The sequence below is a fragment of the Tympanuchus pallidicinctus genome, unplaced genomic scaffold (genome assembly GCF_026119805.1).
Source record: "Tympanuchus pallidicinctus isolate F22 unplaced genomic scaffold, pur_lepc_1.0 scaffold16, whole genome shotgun sequence".
In the NCBI taxonomy this organism is placed as follows: domain Eukaryota; kingdom Metazoa; phylum Chordata; class Aves; order Galliformes; family Phasianidae; genus Tympanuchus; species Tympanuchus pallidicinctus.
This window is the reverse complement of record NW_026294679.1, coordinates 2,188,816-2,208,544: the sequence shown is the minus strand read 5'-3', so window position 1 is coordinate 2,208,544 and position 19,729 is coordinate 2,188,816. Positions and strand designations below refer to the sequence as shown.

General features: G+C 47.6%; 1 protein-coding gene and 1 long non-coding RNA gene across 8 annotated transcripts in view; both read left to right on the top strand.

Moving 5' to 3' along the window:
• The first annotated feature begins 80 nt into the window (after positions 1-80).
• LOC128077605 (uncharacterized) lies at positions 81-4,916 on the top strand. 4 transcript variants are annotated; one of them, XR_008205076.1, is made up of 4 exons: positions 81-219; positions 307-546; positions 3,207-3,282; positions 3,485-4,916. It is a non-coding gene; the product is annotated as an uncharacterized LOC128077605 (long non-coding RNA). The 4 variants fall into 4 exon arrangements; XR_008205074.1 differs by having other exon boundaries at positions 92-219; positions 453-546; XR_008205075.1 differs by lacking the exon at positions 81-219 and adding an exon at positions 2,971-3,113 and having other exon boundaries at positions 226-546.
• Positions 4,917-7,307: 2,391 nt separating this feature from the next.
• PTPRE (protein tyrosine phosphatase receptor type E) overlaps positions 7,308-19,729 on the top strand; it is an 82,687-nt gene continuing 70,265 nt past the window's right edge. The window contains exon 1 of one of the 4 annotated variants that reach the window (XM_052677028.1): positions 7,308-7,511. The gene's annotated coding sequence lies outside the window, so the exon portion shown is untranslated. The other 3 variants (XM_052677027.1, XM_052677029.1, XM_052677030.1) reach the window with 3 other exon arrangements.

Genomic DNA, 19,729 nt, shown 5'->3' with positions numbered 1-19,729 from the left:
AGAAGTCATAAAAATGTAAAATAACTGAACTTTGGTCTGGAGAAGAGGCGTTACCATGGCTGTACCCAAACACCCCTGACGTGGAGGGGAGGGAGCTGCTGCTGCCGGGAAGTGACTCAGTGCCCATAGAGGGGATTCCCACAGCTCCCCCCCCCCCCAGCAATTCTGGAGCCCAAACGGAACTCCCTGACCACATTTCCTGGATTTCTCTTCTCCCAGGTATTTAGTGATAGGTCATGGCCTCGAGTGGCACCGGGGGAGGTTCAGCTTGGGCATCAGGAAAAAATTGTTCTTGCACCCGCACAGGCTGCCCAGGGAGTGGTGGGATCAGCATCCTGGAGGTGTTCCAGAACCACGGGCATGTGGTGGTCTGGGGTTGGATTTGAGGATCTGAAAGGTATTTTCCAACTGCCATGGCCCTGTGATTGTATTCCTGTGTTTTCTTCTGGAAGGTTGGTACTTAGTCTGGAAACAATTTTTGCTAGCTCCACACCCAGATCCCTTTGGAAGCAAGCGATAGATTCTGATTTCTTACAGTGAAGATGGGTGAGTGCTCCTTTGCTCTGCTGACTCCCTGCTTCTTTAACAGCTGCACTCCACTTCTGGGACCTTTTACATTCTTGATGCTCCCTGTGACAGGACTGGGCTGCTCTGGGCCATTTCAGGGTGAAGGATTTTCCGTGTCGTATCAAAAAATCTTTTTTTTCCTAAGGAAAAGCTGTACATCTTTATTAAACTCCATATGTTTTCATACAATACCTATTCCCTCTTCCTCGTTTTTTGTTGTTGTTGTTGTTTCTTTGCTTGTTTGGGCTCTGTTAAGTTCCAGTCAATTTCTCTAAGCATCGCTTGCTTTAGATGTGTAATGATCTTTGATTGCACTTTACCAATGGGGCTTTCAGCCTTCAGCTCTTGTTCAGCTCAGACATGAAATATGCATTATTTGCTGGTTGCCTAACTGCTCTACAGGGAGGAAACAAACACCTTAAAGAGGGATTCATTTCAGTGGGCTGGTGAATGTGTAAAGGAGGCAATACAGAAGGAAATCTGCCCTGGGCGATTCAGCAGGAGAAACATTACAGTGGAAGTCAAGTTTGAAATCAATGCATTTTATTTCTGAGATGTACTGCTGGTATTCTGTGTGATACGGTCTCATGTATATTTTTATTTTATATGGGATTTAAAGGATACTTTTGATGTCATTGCTTTTATGAATGTATACATTTTATGTACCTTGCATATACTTTCATAGACAGTCAAACTTTGAGTGCATGCATGCTTTAAGCACTGGAGACCCAAGGGAAGATTTCAGCCCTTCTAAACAAATGAGGAACAGGAGACCTGCCTTCCATTTTCCTCCCAGACCTTCAGTTAAATTTTAACCACAGAAGGACGGATAAACTTCCTTATGATCACCACTCTGGGTCTGTCTGTCCATTTTCTCCACCCTTTGGTCCGTGCTGCTGGGGAGGAGTGAGTGATCCTTTCCCAGAGAGCTTCTCCCTTTACTGGGTGAAGCACAGGCAGTAGAAAGCTTCTGCCTTGGTTCAGCTGTGCTGCTTGACCCACTATGAAATACATTTAAAAGATATATATTGAAATATTAATATTTGTCCTGGTATTGAAGTTGAGGGAGCGCTTTTTCAGCAGCTGCTCAGCAGACCTCCTTTGGCAGACTTGAGAGAACCCAATACAGGCAAGCTGAGCAACAGAGCTGCAAGGCATAACGTGTAGTTCCTTTCTAAAAGATCTTATTCAATTATTCTCAGTTTTCAGGGACTCAGCTCAAATTTTTGTGGCTCGAATTGTTGAAACTCTCCTGCAGCCAGGGGAATCACCCTGTAAATGAGCCCATAATTTGCCCTTTTCTTCCTTGTTACCTTGAAGTTAATCCATCCTCTGTTGCTGGTACCATTGCTTGTGTCTTTTCTTCCCATAGCCACATAAAAAACCATTGTATCTCCTGTATTTTGAGAAGCATTTATGCATTTCATAACCTTTCCAGAGCAAAACCATCACTTTGCAATGCCATGCTCCTGCTAAATCCTAAAGATTAAACTATAGCTCTATGTGGGGAGGGTTCCTCCTACAATGGCAGCATTTCCATGCCTTGCTCCAGATCAGGAACTCTCATGGAAATTCGGTCTGACATGGCACACCTCATTGCTTCAGGGAAAAGAGAAGAGATGGGCTTCATCCAGCTGTGATAAAATGTGTCTCTATCAGTAATTTACCAGCTCTGCTCCAGCTAGCGATGCTGCAGTCCTTACACAGCAGTCAAAAAAAATAAATAAATCAGAGTAACTCACAGGGACGCAGACAGCAGAGAGATGTGGAATAAAATTACACACAGCCTTGTATTTTTAAAGGAGGAATATGTATTTATCTCATATTAATGTGCAAGTTTGCTTCAGGCAACTAGGTCTGCTGTAAAACAAACATATGTATATATATACAGGTATATATAATGAAAGTTTTATTTGTGAACGGAATGTTCCAGCCTGCTGCTGATTCAGACAGGCCATATCCTGTGCCCCTGCTGATCACTGAATGGCCTCACAGCTGGTCCAAAGGCATTTTCCTATGGTGGGTTATGACATTTCACATGGATTTCTCTTCCTGTGTTGCACACATGCTCTGAAATGAGGACCCAGCCATGCAGACACAGTGCAGCAGCTTGCAGGCCATGTGCTCACCTATACCCTGCAGCCAGAAAAAATTCAAGGTGAGCCACTGCAGGTCATCTGTTCTGCTGCAAAAGCAGCATTTAACAGTGTTCACTGGCAGTTTACAAAATCCCATATTTAGTTTAAATCTTTCACTTAGAAAAATGTCAGGAGATAAGTTAACATAGCATCGTGGTTGGCCTGTAGGTATGTGCTGTATTCCTGGGAGCCCACTGTTTCAGTGCACCCTTGCAGATCTCACATACCCTTTACATCCATTTTATTTTCCATTTTCCATGTCTAGTCGCAGAGGAGAGCTAAGAAGGCAAAGTCCTTGAGCTGCTCTTGGCTCCAAAAGGGGGTCAATAATCATCCACGTGTGCACAGCACTGCAGGAGGAGGCTGTGCATTACTAATTATCTCTACCTCTTCTAAGCTGGATAAAAGGTAATTGAAACAACTTGCTGGAAGTGTAATAGAGAATACTATGAATGAGATTGATTGATTTTTCTTTTTTCTTTTTTCTTTTTTTTCTGGTAGCTTTGCAGCCAGCGTTCTGAGTGGTGATGGAAATAGGAATCTGCTGATGCCTTTTGGGCTGGCTGAGGGAAATCAGGTAAAGCATCATGAATTTTATTGTAGCTGGAGATGGAAATCGGAAGCTCAGCTGAATTTTTGCCAAATTATTGCAACAGCTGTTTGGGAAACTTGGATGTGATCACAACATTTTGTGTATCTGCTCCCAGCGCTGCTGTGCGGTGGATTTGTACTCCTGCATCTTCCGACTTTGTTCTCTATTGCTCTGATCCTTTTTACAGCACTGCTGCAGGAAAAAAAACAAACACGTTTCAAATGCTGATTGGATTTCCTCACAGAAATGACTAAATCTCCTCAATGGACAGGTATTGACTTCTCTCTCTGGGTATCAGAAAGTGCTGCTCCCAACCCTGCGAGCAGCAGCCATGCTGGGAGCAGCCACCAGGAGCAGTGATTGTTGGCTTCACCCTGGACAGAGAAAAAGGAGGGATCGTAAATCATAGAATGGCTTGGGTTGGAAGGGACCTCAAGGATCATGAAGCTCCAACCCCCCTGATACATGCAGGGCTGCCAACCTCCATATCTAACACTAGACCAGGCTGCCCTGGGTCCCATCCAACCTGGCCTTGAACACCTCCAGGGATGGAGCATCCACAGCCTCTCTGGGCAGCTGCTCCAGCACCTCACCACTCTCATAGTATATAAAAGAAGGAAGGAAGATCCCAAAGCCACCATGTTGGTATCAACACAAATGTGATGGGAAAAATCCTCTTTTAAAATGTTCACCTGCTGTAAAAGAGCATCCTTCAGTTTCACCATCTGAGCGAGCTGTCTGCTGTCTCCTCGGACATCCTCAGGCACAAGTTGTGCTGCTCCCAAATATCACTGTAATGTATTTGCTACCCAGACACACAAACGCCTCATGGCAGAACTCATTTCATCTCAGTAGAGAAGAAGTGATGTTCAGCAGTATTCCCACTTGCTGTACCCACATGGGACTTGCCAGGTGCTCAGGCCCAGGGCTGGGTTTGCTTCTTGAAACCCTTAGAAAAAAAATAGTGCTGTCCATTGCAGTAAAGTAAGAAGTTAAAAAAACAAAAAAACAAAACTTGGAAAACATACAGATGTTTTTTTCATTTTCCTTTAACCTTGAGGGTTAAAAGGTATAATTGCCCTGAAAGATGACTGTTACAAGACTTTAATCTTTAAAACAACATCATCAGACATCAAGTAGCTGCTACCATTCCTGACTGAACACTTCAAGCTGGATGGTCAGATAGAGCTTGTTGAAGAGCAGGGAAAAAGCTTTCTGGTCTTGTGTGAAGCAGTCACTGCTTTTCAATTTATTATTATTTTTTTTTCTATTTAATGAAATGTGACTTAGAGCTTCTTCAAAGCATATAATGTTTAGAACAAATCCTGGAGGTGGAGATAGAGGGAAGAGCTGGCAGAGCAGGCTTTCATTTACTGCAATTTCTGTAACAATTATAAAGACAAGTCGTCTCGAATACTTAAAGACATCCCCAGAAACCTTTAAATTTAGATTCCAAATGTAAGAATCCGAGACAAATGTCTTTGAAGTTATTAAATTAGCTGCTGCTGTAATGTTACGTATTGTCACGCCTTCGTCCAATGACTCTCACTTTAAAGACTTTATTGTGTTTTTAACCTGAGATAAATTTCCTGTTATAAAAATGATGCCTATATCTGTTATTTGATGTTCTGCCTCTGATTTTGTAATTTCTCCAGCATGTTTACAATGTGAGTTCCAGGGGATTGGTGAAGACCCAGATGTACTGTGCTGCTCCCAAGTGTACCAGGGCCAATTATTTATCAATAGATGTCTTCCTCACTGCAGTGAGGCTCACTATAGAAGGAATCACAGGAAGAATCACAGAATGGCCTGGGTTGCAAAGGAGCACAATGCTCATCCAGTTCCAACCCCCTGCTGTGTGCAGGTCACCAACCAGCAGCCCAGGCTGCCCAGAGCCACATCCAGCCTGGCCTTGAATGCCTGCAGGGATGGGGCATCCACAGCCTCCTTGGGCAACCTGTGCCAGTGCCTCACCACCCTCTGGGGGAAAAACTTCCTCCTAATATCCAACCTAAAACTCCCCTGTCTCAGTTTAAAACCATTCCCCTTGTCCTATCACCATCCACCCTCACAAACAGCCATTCCCCCTCCTGTTCATCCGCTCCCTTCAAGTACTAGAAGGCCACAATGAGGTCTCCCAGGAGTCTTCTCCAAGCTAAACAAGCCCAGTTCCTTCAACCTTTCTTCATCAGAGAGGTGTTCCAGCCCTCTGATGGTCAATCATCATGCTGGGATATTTGAAATAAACATCTGATGTTAAAATATCACCTGCTTCCCATCAGGTTTCTCTCTCTTGGACCAAGGAGGTCGCTTTGCACCAGGCAGTAGCAAAGTGGCTGTAATTGTTGGTGAGCAGCGGGTGCTGGGTCCTGCCAGAAGGCTGCCGCAGGTCTCACAGCACACTGGGAGGAAGGAGGAACTGACTGCCAAAGAGCTGACAGTGCTGAGGATGTGGTTGATTTGTGATGAAGAGAGAGGAAAAGACAGGGGAGCAGCGGGCTGTAAGACGGACAAAGAACAGTCACTGCTGGAGCCTCGTTGGGATGAACACACAGTCACTGCTGCTTATTCCCTTTGTTTTGCTGCAACATTTCAAATTTCTTGCATTTATTTTACGTTAAAGCAGTGGAGCCCTGTCAGTGCAGCCTTGCTTTTGATCCTTTTCATCATCATTCATCACCCACCAGCCCAGGCTGCCCAGAGCCACATCCAGCCTGGCCTTGAATGCCTGCAGGGATGGGGCATCCACAGCCTCCTTGGGCAACCTGTGCCAGTGCCTCACCACCCTCTGGGGGAAAAACTTCCTCCTAATATCCAACCTAAACCTCCCCTGTCTCAGTTTAAAACCATTCCCCCTTGTCCTATCGAAGGACAGCAACTGAAGATAAAATCAGCCTCTCTTGTTCCCAGGTAATGCATTAATAACTGTAACATGTATTATCTTTGTTTCTTTTTTGTGCAACTCGAGTTTCACTTTTCTTCCTCACCACTAATTAATTTCTGATCCACAATAAAACAGCATTTCCAATTTCTGCACTATCAGAAAACACGATTGTACCCAGCACGTGTCATAATCCCATCTATTTGAGTGCTTGGATAAATGCAGTCGTTCAAATTAATACACAATTTCTTGCAAACATTCACTCGCGAGGAAATTGCTGACTTGCACCACTCCATCCACCAAAGGGTTCATTAAGACCAGTGCCTTCCTGGTGCTGTGCAAATGGGCCTGCTGAAAGGTCTTAGTGCCATAAATCGCTGCTTCCCAGTCATCGTGGTGCCAAAGGGACGTTGTTATGAGACCATTAAGCAGACACGGATATTCACAGATGCACCAGTATTTTGTTCTGATGGTATTCTACAATCCCCAGTAGTCTGATATCCTTCAGTACAACTGAAATAAAGGCGGTGCACGTAGATGGGGTGTTTGAAAGTTCATGGAATCACACGATGTCTGAGCTGGAAGGGACATCTAAAGGCCACGTGGTCCCACTCCCTGCAGTGCAAAGGGACACCCACACCTCCACCAGTGCTCAGAGCCCATCCCCTGCCCTTTGTGCCTGCAGGGATGGGGACCACCACCTCTCCGGGCAGCTCATGCAGTGCCTCATAGCTGTGTGTGTTTAAGGCACTCCTGGGGGAGAGATTTCTTTTTTCTCTGTACCCCAGGCTAAGCGTTTGTGGGACTGAAGACAAAGGAGGGCAAGGCGTGAAGTTGGGCTCGTTGATCCTCTCCCTCCCCTCGGTAATCCCTTCCTCCCTGTCCTACTTTCCAGCTTGATGTTTCTATTCTGGGTTCCTCTGCCCTGCCTTGCTGCTCATGGTGGGTAGCACTGTAACGAGGCTGTCTGTGGGACTTGGGTTTGGAGCCCAGAGGGTGCCGGGGTCCCTCCAGGTGGGGAATTAAGAGGGAAACAAAGAGGGAAACAAAGGAAGCCCTCGTGTATACACGTGATGGAATCAACTCAGCTTAATTAGGGCTAGAAGGGTCCTGCGTGCCCAGCCAAGGGGAAGGGACAGCCTCAAAGCTCAGGGGTTCAGGACCGGGCTGGAGCTGGGTCCTAGGCACTCCCAGGGATGAACGCCCACACTGATGGAGGCACTCCGTGCGGATGTCGGAGCTCTCAGAGCTGAATCCCCTCCTCTCCCAGCAGAAAGCGGCTCCACGCGCCCCACCGCCGCCACGCGCGCCGGCCGTCAGCGCCCTCCCTCAGGTGAGCGGCGCGGAGCCGCCGATACGGGAGGCGTCCGCCAGGCGGCTCCGCTGAGGGGAGGCGGCGGCGGAGTGAAATTTCCTGCCTGGCCGCCGCCTCTGCCCAGCGCCGGAGACCGTCAGGGCGTCCCGCGGTCCGGCGCCCGGGGCCCGGCAGCCGCCAGCGGAGCGCGGCGGCGGCGGGAGGGCTGAGAGGCGACGGGAGCTTCGGCGGTGAGCGGGCTGCGTCCGTGGGGGCAGGTGGGAGCCGCGGGGCGGGGCTCCCATAGCGGCCGTGCGGGGCTCCGGCGGCGCGGCGGTCGCGGTTGGGATGCGGCTGCGGGGCCGTGCGGAAGCGGTGAGTGCCGCTCTGAGCGCCGCGCTCCGTCCGTGCCGGTGCCGGTACCGATAGCGGCCCTCCCGCTGCCCGGCGGTTCTGAGCCGCCTCGAACTTCGTGTTTTACGTGGGCCGATGTGGGGGTGAGGAGGAGAGGGGGGGGGGGGGGGGAATGACACGAGGCTTCGGTGGAAACGCGCTTGTCTTCTGCATCCCAATCCAAGCCCTCGGTGGTAACCCCCCGCCCCGCTTGTGGTTTTGCTTAAAATGGGGAAAAAAAATAATGCCGGAGCTCAGCAATAACGCGTGGACAACTTCTGACCGTCTGCGGTGAGATGTGCTGCGCTGCTTCAGAAAGGGCTGGCGGGGAGCAGATGGCTCCGAGTCTCCTCTCCTCTCCTCTCCTCTCCTCTCCTCTCCTCTCCTCTCCTCTCCTCTCCTCTCCTCTCCTCTCCTCTCCCCGTGTGACAGCGGTTGGTAATGGGGTGATGCCAAAAGCGATGGCCTGGCTGGGTTCTGAGGTGCTGCCGGTGCTGCAGGAAGCAGAGATAAGGGCTGAGGATTGAGAAATGCTCTGTAGTGGGAAATGCTGCTATTTGCATGGGCACGATGTGCTTGAAGGACCCCTAAACGTGAATGCGGAGGTGAAGTTGGATGGAAATGAGTGATGTTTGGCTGGTAGCTCACGGTGTCATCTTGGATAGATCTCCACGTGGGTCACTGGGAGCTCCCTAGTATGGTTTGTACGGTGGTCTTGGGGTCACTGTTCCTGCTGGGGCTGACCTGGGGCTCCTTGTGCTGGGGGCCACGGCTGTGCCACCTGATTCCTTCAGTTTGCTTTGTCTTTGCCTGCAAATAGAGGAACGGCGCAGGTGCTGTGTTGTGTTGCACCGGCCATCTGTGCTGGCTGTGCTTTGGGTAACAGATGCTGTATCAGTAAATGCATGTAGCTTGTTTTACCAAGTTAAGAAATAAGCACGGAGCTCCTTGTTTAAAAGCTTCCTAGGCACCTTTAGCAGAACCAGAGATCTTTATATACCTCAGTCAGCACGACTGTGATGTTTAGGCTGTTGCAACCTATCCTGAGCCTGTGGAGCACAGGTGTTATTTTAACACATTTGAGTCCTTGTTTGCTTCAGTGTTTCACTTTCTTTTCCACTTTTCTATATGATATGTTTATGTTTATCTGCTTTAAGCGAGAGGGAGTTGGGTTGGGAGAGTTTGTATTTTCTCACTATCTTTCTTACAGGGTGGTCTGAGCATCGTTACAGTGAGAGCTGCACTTTTAAACCATTGCCGCTGATTGCAAGACAGCTGCCTCACCGTGCGTGTGCTCTCTCATGAGATGGACAAGCAGTGCTTCAGGTTGGTTGCACAGCTGTGCACCATGGCTGCAGGCCAGTCTTGTTGGCTGCACTGCTGTCAGGGCAGGCACAGCAGTTCTCAGGCTGCTGTGTGGCTCAGTGGCTTTCCTCCTTTAAGTTGCTGTGCAGGGCAGCTGTTCAATACCTTGAAGTATGGGAGGTTTTTGACTGTATCCCCTTTGAATGTTGCTGTTGTTTTGTAAACCTTTTATTTGTATGACATGTATAGCATGTCAAGCTCTGTTTCCAAAATAATCTTCAGGGTGGGTTTAATATCAGCTGGAGATCCTGCAGCTGGAGATTGTATGGGATGTGCTGGGATGCATCTTCGCTCATTACTGATGGTCCTGGAGAGGACACCGTGCCGTGTCCTGGTACATGTTTGATTTTATTAATAAGAGCAAAGGGCCCTTGGGAGCTCTGTCAGGTTACAAGAGTGATGTGCTCGGAGCAGATGGGGAGATGGGAAAGAAATTAAAACAGAAGGTGGGTGTTGTAATTGTAGTGCTGAGTTCAGGGCTGACCGCAAGGCCTGGCCCTGCTCTGGATGCTGGGCTGTGTGTCAGAGAAGCACCTGCTTGCAAGTTGCTGCCTGTGCAGTGTGTGGAGCTCTTGCTGCCCACGCGGCGGTCAGAGGCTCCCAGCATCACCACTGGTTTTGGCACCTGGTTTTATTTTACTGCACTCTGGACACCGTATTAAGGAAAACTGATCTGAAATGTAACGTGATGCCCCACAATTGAACGTGTCGTAAATTGAACTCATGCATTATTCAAGAGTTCTAATGGGCCTGTTCTGCGTGGAGCTGAGTTTGTGAGTATCCGCCTGCGATGCTCACTGAATGGGCTCAGCACGGTCCTAGGGAGTGATTCAGACGTGGCTGTGGCTGATGTGATGCAGCAGAATTCCAGCGGAAGGAGAAGTGGTTGTGGCCACCCGGCTGCTGCCTGCAGGCTCTCTGCAGCTCTGCTCACAGCACTCTTTCATTTACCTCACTGCCCGTGCCCTGCAAACGCTCCATCCGCGTGCAGTCTTTGTTCTGTCCAATAGCTGTTTTATTCTAGTGTCAAATCCTATGGGGGTTGCTCTTATTTTTGAAGTGGCCGTATTTATTCCAAACTCTTTGCTAAGCTGTAGATATTCTTTAAATAAGTGCATACAACAGATTGGAAGAATTGTGTGAGTCAGAGCTGCAGTTAGATGCTGCTGAGGCAGAGGTTAGGAGAAACCCTGCACCAGCAGTTGTCCAGGATTTGTTTTCTAAGTGTGGGGCATATTTTTAAGATATGGGAGCAGTATTGTGCTTTCTACTTCCATTTACTTTCTGCAGGTGTAGTAATTCCATTGATGAATCCTTTTGGCTGCCAAAATGTGTTATGTTGATGTCTGCAGAGGATGGATGCCTTCAGGGACTGGAAGAATGAGTGGGAGATTGCCTTGCTGATAGGAGAAGGGATGCCTTTGGACTGTGATTGGAATTGCAGCGTGCTGAGATTTTGCTTTCACAGGGAGCCACCAACTGATTACCTACAGTGAGAGCTCTGTGCGCAGAGCCTGGTTTGGGGCTGGTTTTGTGTGCTTTGTGCCAGAGAGGCAAAGCTCTGCGTGCTATTGGGGGATGCAGCAGTGCCCTAAAAATGCCCTTTTGCCTTTGTCCGCTGTTGACTTGCTGCCAAAGCAGCAAAGTGAAAGGATCTGGGCACAGACCTCGGGCTTGGTGTGACAGCAGTCGCAGATCTGGTATCAGTGGTGACTTCTGGCAAAGGGGAAAAACAAAACTGGAAGTAAATTTACTGGGGTAAGTTACTGCTTGCAGTGGAAGTTTATGGTCGCACGGAAATGTGGCGTGAGTCATCCGTGGATTTCACTGTCCCCTTTATGCCAGCTGTAAAAAAAAGTTCAGTCTTTGAAACTGATAGGGCAAGGGGAAATGGTTTCAGACTAAAAGAGGGGAGGTTTAGACCGGGTGTAAGGAAAAAGTTGTTTGTAATAACAGCAGTGAGGCACTGGCACGGGCTGCCCAGAGAGGTGTGGTACCCATCCCTACAGACCCCTGAGGTCAGGGGATGAGCTCTGAGCACCTGATGGAGCTGTGGGTGTCCCCACTCATTGCAGGGCATGAGACCAGATAGCTTTCAGAGGTCCCTTCCAACTCAAACTGTTTTTGATTCACATTACAATAGATTTTCTTTTTTTAATGTAGAGTAATAATTGTCAGTAAGAGGAGACCCCAGCAGGGAAAAGCATAAAACAAAGCTGCAAATCAGTTGGAAGCAGGGTGAGGTGCAAAACCCACCCAGGAATTAAGAGGTTTCTTCCTATATTTCCTTGCTGTAAGAGTCGTTGGAGCATAACTGGGAAAGAAACATACAACTGTACTATCATGATAATCTCATTCTTTTGATACAAAGGAGTTTTAATTGGTGTGTTTCTTGAGGCTTCCATAGGTAGGCTTTGCAAAGGGCTGTAGTTACTTAGCTTCACTCATTCACGGGGTGCATTTTAAATTGTTTCTCTGGGGGCCATCGCCCTCTTCAACCAACTTTTCTCTAATGATTCTGTCCCATAGTTGCTGCTGGCACTGCAGCTCTGCTCCCTTGGGCTCTTGGATTTCAGCAAGCAGTGAGCACTGCGTGTACGTGGCATTGAGCATCCAGGTACCCTGCACACCTCCGAGTTCTGTAATTTAGATCTGCATCCCGTGAATGTATTTCATTATACTGCATGAGGTTGCTTAAATATTTGATCATTCAACAGCATTCATGCATCTGCTGTGATATGTTCTGCTCATTTGGTACAGTTGGGCAGAGTTTGCTGCTGAGAGCTGGGTGGTGGCAAAACAGCTTTCACACAGCAGAAGGAAAGCCTTTGTGTAACCAAGTTGAAGTGATATATGCCTTCTCTGTTAAATACTGGGATTAGTGTAAATGGACCCACATTAGTGCTTTGTTTGCAGTTGTCAAAAGCTCATTAATTTCAGGTTAAACTGCTTTACTCATTGCCCCCAATTGCTTTTCAATCGCAATTACAATGTGCTGCCTGGTCCCAGATGGGAGCCCTGGCTCCCCAGGTCCCAGATGGGAGCTCCTCGCGGACCCCACGTTGCTGCTGGGTGGGATTAATCCTGGGAATGCAGCTCCTGGCACTCAGATTCTGTGCTTAGTTCTTTATGAATGCTTTGCTACTCATTTCGGCTTCATCTCCCAGTCTCTTTCACACCTGCAGGAGTGATTTCCTTTCCCCAGGTACTCCAAACCCTTCTGTGTGGTGTGTTGTTTCGTTGCTGGTTTTGTGTTGTTTTTCTTTTTTTTTTTTTTTCTTTCCAGTGATACAACATGCAAGCACAGAATTCATATTAGAATCACAGAATGGCCTGGGTTGAAAAAGAGCGCAATGCTCATCCAGTTCCAACCCCCTGCTGTGTGCAGATCACCAACCAGCAGCCCAGGCTGCCCAGAGCCACATCCAGCCTGGCCTTGAATGCCTGCAGGGATGGGGCATCCACAACTTCCTTAGGCAACCTGTTCCAGGTTGCTGTTAGCTGCTGTGAACCCACGTCTGTATCACTGTTACAGCACTCAGAGCTGCTTATAAGAGCAGTGCCTCTTTGGAAGCTGTTCCATTTTCTGTGTCCTGTTCAGATGCAGGTGGTGTTTTCCTGGCTGTCCCCTCTTATTGATGGTGTGGAGGCCTCCTGATATTCCTAGAGCAGAGGTGGGGGCTCAGGAGGAGCAGTGCAGGGATGCTGTGCGGTGCTGCTGGTGTTCTCAGGTGCTCAGTGGGTTTTTTGAGAATGGATTTGCTCAGAGCACTCATATTTAAATGAGACTTAAAGCAGCTGGTTATGAAATGCTGAAAGCAGAGAGAAGATTATATTAGGAAATTCCCTCTAGTGGGAGGTCTGTAATTTTTTTATTGGGAATTATTCTGCTTGCGATATGAGATGAAAGGCACGTGGCACTGACTCTTCCAGCAGTAGGAGAGCAAGAGAAAATTCTGCTTTTTCATCTAATTATAGAAGAATGGCATACATTTGGAAGGACCTTACAACCTCCCTTCCCCTTCCCCCAGCTCAAGCTGCCCAGGGCCAGCCATGGCCGCAGGCAGCCCCAGGGATGGGGCAGCACAGCTCTGGGAGCAGTGCCAGGGCTGCACCACTGCTTTTGAGAGGGTGCATTTGGTTGTTGTGGCAGGGCAGGACCCTGAATTGTCCCTGTGTCTAAATAGGAAACCACTGCTCCTGTGATCTGCTGTGTCTGTCCTCTACCAGGAGGAACTGCTCTGCCCTAGAGGTGCCAGCATCAGGGGCAGGACTGCTGAGTGAGGAACCATCCTGCAGCGCACAGAGCATCCCACCTGAAGGGGAGTGGGGGAAAAAGCAGTGTTTGATCAGCTTTGGTGCTAGGAGCGTGGTCACAGCTCTGTGCCATTTATCACAGGGATGTTAAGCTTTCTTCTGTCTTCCTGCCTGCATTTAAATGCTGAGCTTAATAGCCTTCTACAGAACATCATCTCCTTGTCCAGTGCTTCCAGCCTGTTCTGCTGCAGCTGTGCTTACCACATGTTGGCCTGTGCCATTGCATACTCTACTAGCTGTGCTGTTGTTTTTGCCACCTCTGAACCTCTCCAGCGATGGCTGCCCAAGGAGGTTGTGGGAGCCCTGTTCCTGGAGGCATTCAAGGCCAGGCTGGATGTGGCTCTGGGCAGCCTGGGTTGCTGGTTGGTGACTCTGCACACAGCAGGGGGTTGGAACTGGATGAGCACTGTGGTCCTTTTCAACCCAGGCCGTTCTGTGATTCTATGGTACGGCTCACAGGTAAGCAGGGAAGTTGGTGGATCTCCAGTTTTTCACTCAGCCTAACAGCTGAATGGGGCTCCTCTCCAGCAGAGCTGTGCCACACCTGTCTTGCTGCCCTCAACTCCTTGTATCTCATCTTATGCTGAATGGATCCACCAGATTTGATTATTTATTTTTTTTTCCCCCTAAGCTGCTTGCAAGATACTGATCCCAAGTCAATGAGTCAGAGGTGTGATGGTTGTTTCCCCTACAACACAGGCACCCAGCCCACAAGTGAGAAGCTGTGCCTTGTTGTCACCACCTGGGCTTGCACATTGGGTGTCAAATCCGTACAGCTGTCTGCAGAGGGCAGCTGTGTGATTGTGTGGTTGATGATGGGGATGTTGTGGCAAGCAGGAGGTTGGGGCCTGGCCCAGCTTAAGTGGCTTTCAAGTACCTGGGCTGTATGACACAAAACAGCATTAGTTGCTGGACTACTGCTGTTTGCTTTTTTCATATGGCCAAGGAATAGAGGCTTGGTAACAGTGGGCAGGCAAACTGGCATCATGTGATGATGGATATGATAGGAAAATTTTGGTGGGATCAGTTTGAAAGCATTCCTTTTATAAAGTTACCATTAGGAGAAATGTTTTTACTGTACTTTATTTAAAACAAAAATATGAAAACCCCAAACTGAAAGGCTCGTCCTGCATGATGCACCTATTTTGGGATGCTTCTTGCCTTAAGAATTAGGCTCATGTGGTCTTTTCTTAAGCAGTGGACACATTGAAGCTTGGTACAGAATAGGCACTGAATCAAAGGGTTTTGCATCCATGGAGCTGGAGCCCAAGCTGGAGCAAGGATATCTGGGACCATGGCACCTCTGCCCAGAGCTGTGTGTGCCCCATCCCTGGAGGTGCCCATGGCATGGATGTGGCTCTGGGCTGCCTGAGCTAGATGGGTAACCAGCCCAGCAGGGGCGTTGGAACTGGGTGTTCATTGGTTTCCCTTCCAGCCTAAGTCATTCTGTGACTCTACAATTCTGTGCTATTCAGCCTTCTTCCCAGTAGTGAGGTGATCCTCGTAAGAGGAATGAAACGCTGTCCTTCAAAGCAGACTTTGTGCTGTACCAAGTGTGTGTGTTGTGTTCTGCTCAGGCCCAGCTGCTGGTGGGATAGAGGGAGCTGTGCCTCAGCCACTGCAGCGGGTCCTGCTCTGCTTGGCTTGTGTTTGTGTTTATGCACGCAGAGCTCACGCTTCCCTTATGAGAAGCATGAGTTGCACTGGTTGTGTTCCGAGGGTGCTGCTTCTGCCATGATCAGGATGGAAATGTGGTTGGAGAAAGGTTCTCACTCCTGTATCTCAGTGCTAAAGCATTCATCAGCATTCAATACTCTGCTCGATACTGTGCTTTCCCAAGATTAATTTCATGTATTCATGCATTTTCAAAGGCAAATTGTTTGTGAACGCTGCAAAAATAAAGCCTCCAGGAATGTAGTTCTGTTGCTATTTTAGTACTACTGGAATTTTAAGAGGTTCTATTTCCCAGTATATAAACTTTGGTATGTGCACCACCCAGCATTGTGCCCATCACCCAACAAGCTGGCTTCCTTGAGCTCTCTCTTTACTCTTCAGACTCGAGCAGGGAAATGCAGACACCTGCATTCCATTTAGTCCTGGGTCCATTTATTTATCCTCTTATTTGCCTGTGTCTAGTCAACTCTGGATGTTGGTTAATGTGTATCTTATATATTCTATTTGTATCTATGCTTTTCCTTTCCCTTGGGGCAATAAGTTCTGTTCAAACATCCTTGTGCACAGGCCCTGTGGAATCGCTGCTTCCTCCTGCAGTACTTTAAGGCCTCAGTGCTGGGCCAGCATCACACGGCTTCATAAAAACAGCTGGGGAAAAAAATACTGCAGTGGAAGCGGTTAGTGAGCCTTCCTGGTTCAGCGTTTGGCATTGAAAGATCTGAATCCAGAGACCACCTTGCAAATGTAAATGCAAAACGTTCCCTGCCGGTGCTTTGCTCTGGGGCTCTCCGTGGCTGCGAGGTTGTTAGTGCAGGTTGGTGAGGAGGGCAAGCAAGAGCAAAGAAAGCTGAATTGTTCAAGGACTGTTGTGTTTACTTGAGCAGGTTAAAGCAGAGATGACGGAAGCACATCTGTGGCCATGCAGCAGGCTGGTGCTCAGCCACAAAACCCCGTTGTTCACAGTGCCTGACACTGGGGCTATTCAGGGCACCGTGCAGGGGGCTGGCAGCAGGCTGCGTGCAGAGAGCCTGGGATCTTCCTTTGGGACAGAACAACAAAGCTGGAGGAAAATAGCCATGCATGGCCGTGCTTTGCTTCATCCTGCTGCAGCCAGGCAGCAGTGCAGGATGTCCCCTGTGCTATGGGCACGAGACAGCAACTCAGCACTGTCCTTGCCTTATGGCTGTTCTTTATGAGTATCCAACTGCAAGTGTTTTTTGTTTTTTTGTTTAAATTACTATTTATTCTTTAAAGACTCATTAGATCAGGAGGAAACAATGCTTTCTCTGAAGTAGTTGCTTTTTGTTTATTTTTAAGTACTGTATTGTATATGGTTGGATGGGGCCCTGGGCAGCCCGGTCTCACATTAGATATGGAGGTTGGTGACCCTGCCCGCAGCAGGGGGATTGGAGCTTCATGATCCTTCAGGTCCCTTCCAACCCAAGCCATTCTGTGAATATAAATGCAGTTTCAAAGTAGAGTCGTGACCACAAGTAGAAAGGAAAGGGAACTTTTTGGGCCACTTTTGGTATGTAAAATGAGTAGTCGGAAATATCACAGGGGTTGGAATGGCCTCAAGGATCACCGAGTTCCACCTCTTGCCAAAGGCAAGGTGGCTGACAGCTAGATTGAGTACTTGATCAGATTGCACAGTTGGACGATAGCTGATGTTCTTACCAGGGTGGTTCTGATCTTTTTCAGATGGAAACAAAACTCAGAGACAACAGAGATATTTCTGTAATCTTTAACTCTGTTTAAGAACTCTCATAGAAATCTGATGAAGCCTGCAGGTTCTTTTTCCTATTGAGTTTTCTAGATTTTTGGGTCTCCTTGGAGATAAGCAAACATTTGCATCACGTATCTATTCTTTGATCAGTTTTTAAATACTGAAAGTGTGTTAATTGCAATGTGTGTTGTTTGGTAATATGAATTTGGGAAATACTGCGTCGTTAAAATAATTTAATTGGTGGTAAATACATAATCAAATTCAGTCTGATGTGCCAGGATTGTAAATGGCCGTTGTAGCTTGCACTAAAGTTTGTTTGCTGCTTATTAAGATGGTAACCAGTGGGTTTTTGAAAGGTTTTTCTTTTTTCTTTTCTTTTTTTTTTTCTTTAAAGTCTACTTAATTATGGCTAAGCAAAGTGATTGAGCAAGGATGGTGTTTGTGGCAGCGATTCCCCACAAGTGCTGGACCCCAAACAAAACATTTCTCTGTACTGAATCCCCACAGCCCCTTTTGCTTCTGCATTGCCTGGCAGCTGCGGTTGGTTTTGCTCTGCTTGTTTTGCAAGGTGTGCAAGCAGGTATGGGAGAGGTTTGTGCTGTTGTGTCTTCCTGCAGTAGGGATGGACGTGTGAGGCACTGCCTGTTTATAAAGTTTCCTGAGTGCCAGAATCATTTGTGTGCTTTGTTTCCAAGCACTCGCAGTCAGGACAATGGGGAGGGATATTGGTATCGGCCTTCTGGGACTTCAGCACTGGATTTTATTTTGGAAAGAGCTTTTACTATTTCTGACCTGATATCCTGAGCAGGAAAGGAAAATTCCAAACGAGAGCTCAGTTCCCAACACAGATCAAAGCAACTTACGTTGATTTAATGTCCTGCCAGAAGGTAAAACAGAAAGTGAGAAAGGAAAATAAGTTCTGCAAATAAGCAGCATTACAGGAGTATGGCATTAGATTATAGACTTCCTTCAGAGTGTCCTGAGTGTCAGCCCAGGAGTTATGACCAGATAAGATAAAGCTTTTCAGAACCAGTTTCAAATCTTTCACTTGCATCTGAATGAGTGAGGATTTCAGATTGCAGTGGGACTACCTGGTGGTCCAGGGAATTGCATCCGGACCTTTGCTTCTCCTTCCACCTTTGGGTAATACTATATGGAATTATTCTGTGTGTATATATATAAGGTGTATATTTTGACAGTACTGTTTCCTGTTACCTTGCTGTTGGTGTTGCAGCCCCAAGGGGCCAGCTTGTGCAGGAGCTTTCTTCAATTTTGAGTGAAGCATGGAGCGTGGTAACAAAGGTATGTGTGCATCGCTCGAGTGCCAGAAGGACAAGGATGGCTGTCACATAGGAAATGACGACATCCTTTCTCATGGTTGCATGCATAATTTGCCACGCAGCTGAAGCAATCTTGTTGGCAGGCGTAGGCTTTGCATGAGAGCTGCTGAAAGGTCCTGGCCTTGACAATAAGTGCAGAAGGAATGAGAGAGAGAGAAAGCAAACTCACTGCTGCTGCACTTTGTTAAATGCACAGGTGTACTTACTGCCATCAGAAAAGGGGCTTGGATGTTTAGTGTAACATCTCAAAAGGACATAAACAATTATAATGATTAGGGGGGGGTTTCACTTGCTAATTGTCCTCAGCTTTCAGGCTTTGTGCCATCGTTTCAGTCTGGAGCCCCTGGGGTGTTGTTCTCAGGGTTTTTCTCTTTTCACCACGGTGGTTCAGTTGGGGCAGAGGGCTTCTGCCAGTGTAATGGTCTGATGGATGGTCTGATGCTTAAGGAGTGAAGGAAACAAGGAGCAGGAGAGCCTGTGCAGAATCTTCTAATCTGCCGTCTCAAACTCCCATCCTCCGAGAGTAAGTAAAGTTCGGAAACATCTGATGCATCTGATGTGTTCACTCATACTTTGGTGTGTTCATAAAAGCTTTGGAGAGCCATGCTATTAGAAGGCCTCTTGACTTAATCAGACAAACAAAAAAAGACTTTGCTCTGAAGAAATGTGTGTAACGTACACACTGAAAGCTATGGGACTCTGGACGAGTCAGGGCACCCACCATTGTCCTCAGCCATGAGCAAATCCTGGAGGTCCCATGTGTGTATTTATTGTGTGTTTTGGCTTGGGGCTGTATAACTCCATCCTCAAAGTTTGCAGAGCAGCGAGGCTCCATATGCAATCTCTTGTTGTTGAAAGGAGGTTTATCTGTTTTCATTTTGCTCTCCCACCGGTAGTTTTTGTTTTGCATCTGGATTTCTACTTGTTTGTCCAAGCTTCAAACACGAACATCTGACCTGTTGCTGGAACCGGTCGTAATACTTAAGGAGGAACGGCGTTCACTGTTCCTGTTTGGATAACTGTATGGAAGGAGAACTCAAATAACTGAAATGTATGCCAGTCTTTGTTTTTCATTGTCTTTATGAAGCAAATAGCAGTTCTGAGCTTCTGCAAGAAGGCCTTGGGATGACAGCAGCCAAGCAAAGAGGTCAGGTCTCTGTGGGACTTATCCAGCATGTTTAAATCATAGAGTCATAGAATGGCCTGGGTTGAAAAGGACCACAAACATCATCTAGTTTCAACCCCCTGCTACGTGCAGGGTCACCAACCAGCAGACCAGGCTGCTCAGAGCTGAGGAAGCTTTGTATAAATGCACACATGAAATGCTCCCTGAGGGCAGTAGCTTTTATTTATCCCCTCAGTGTGACAGAAAAGAAGCATGAAACCATCTTCTGCGTTTTGAAGCATTCCTGCAGCTCTGGTGTGGGTGTACAGGGCATCCA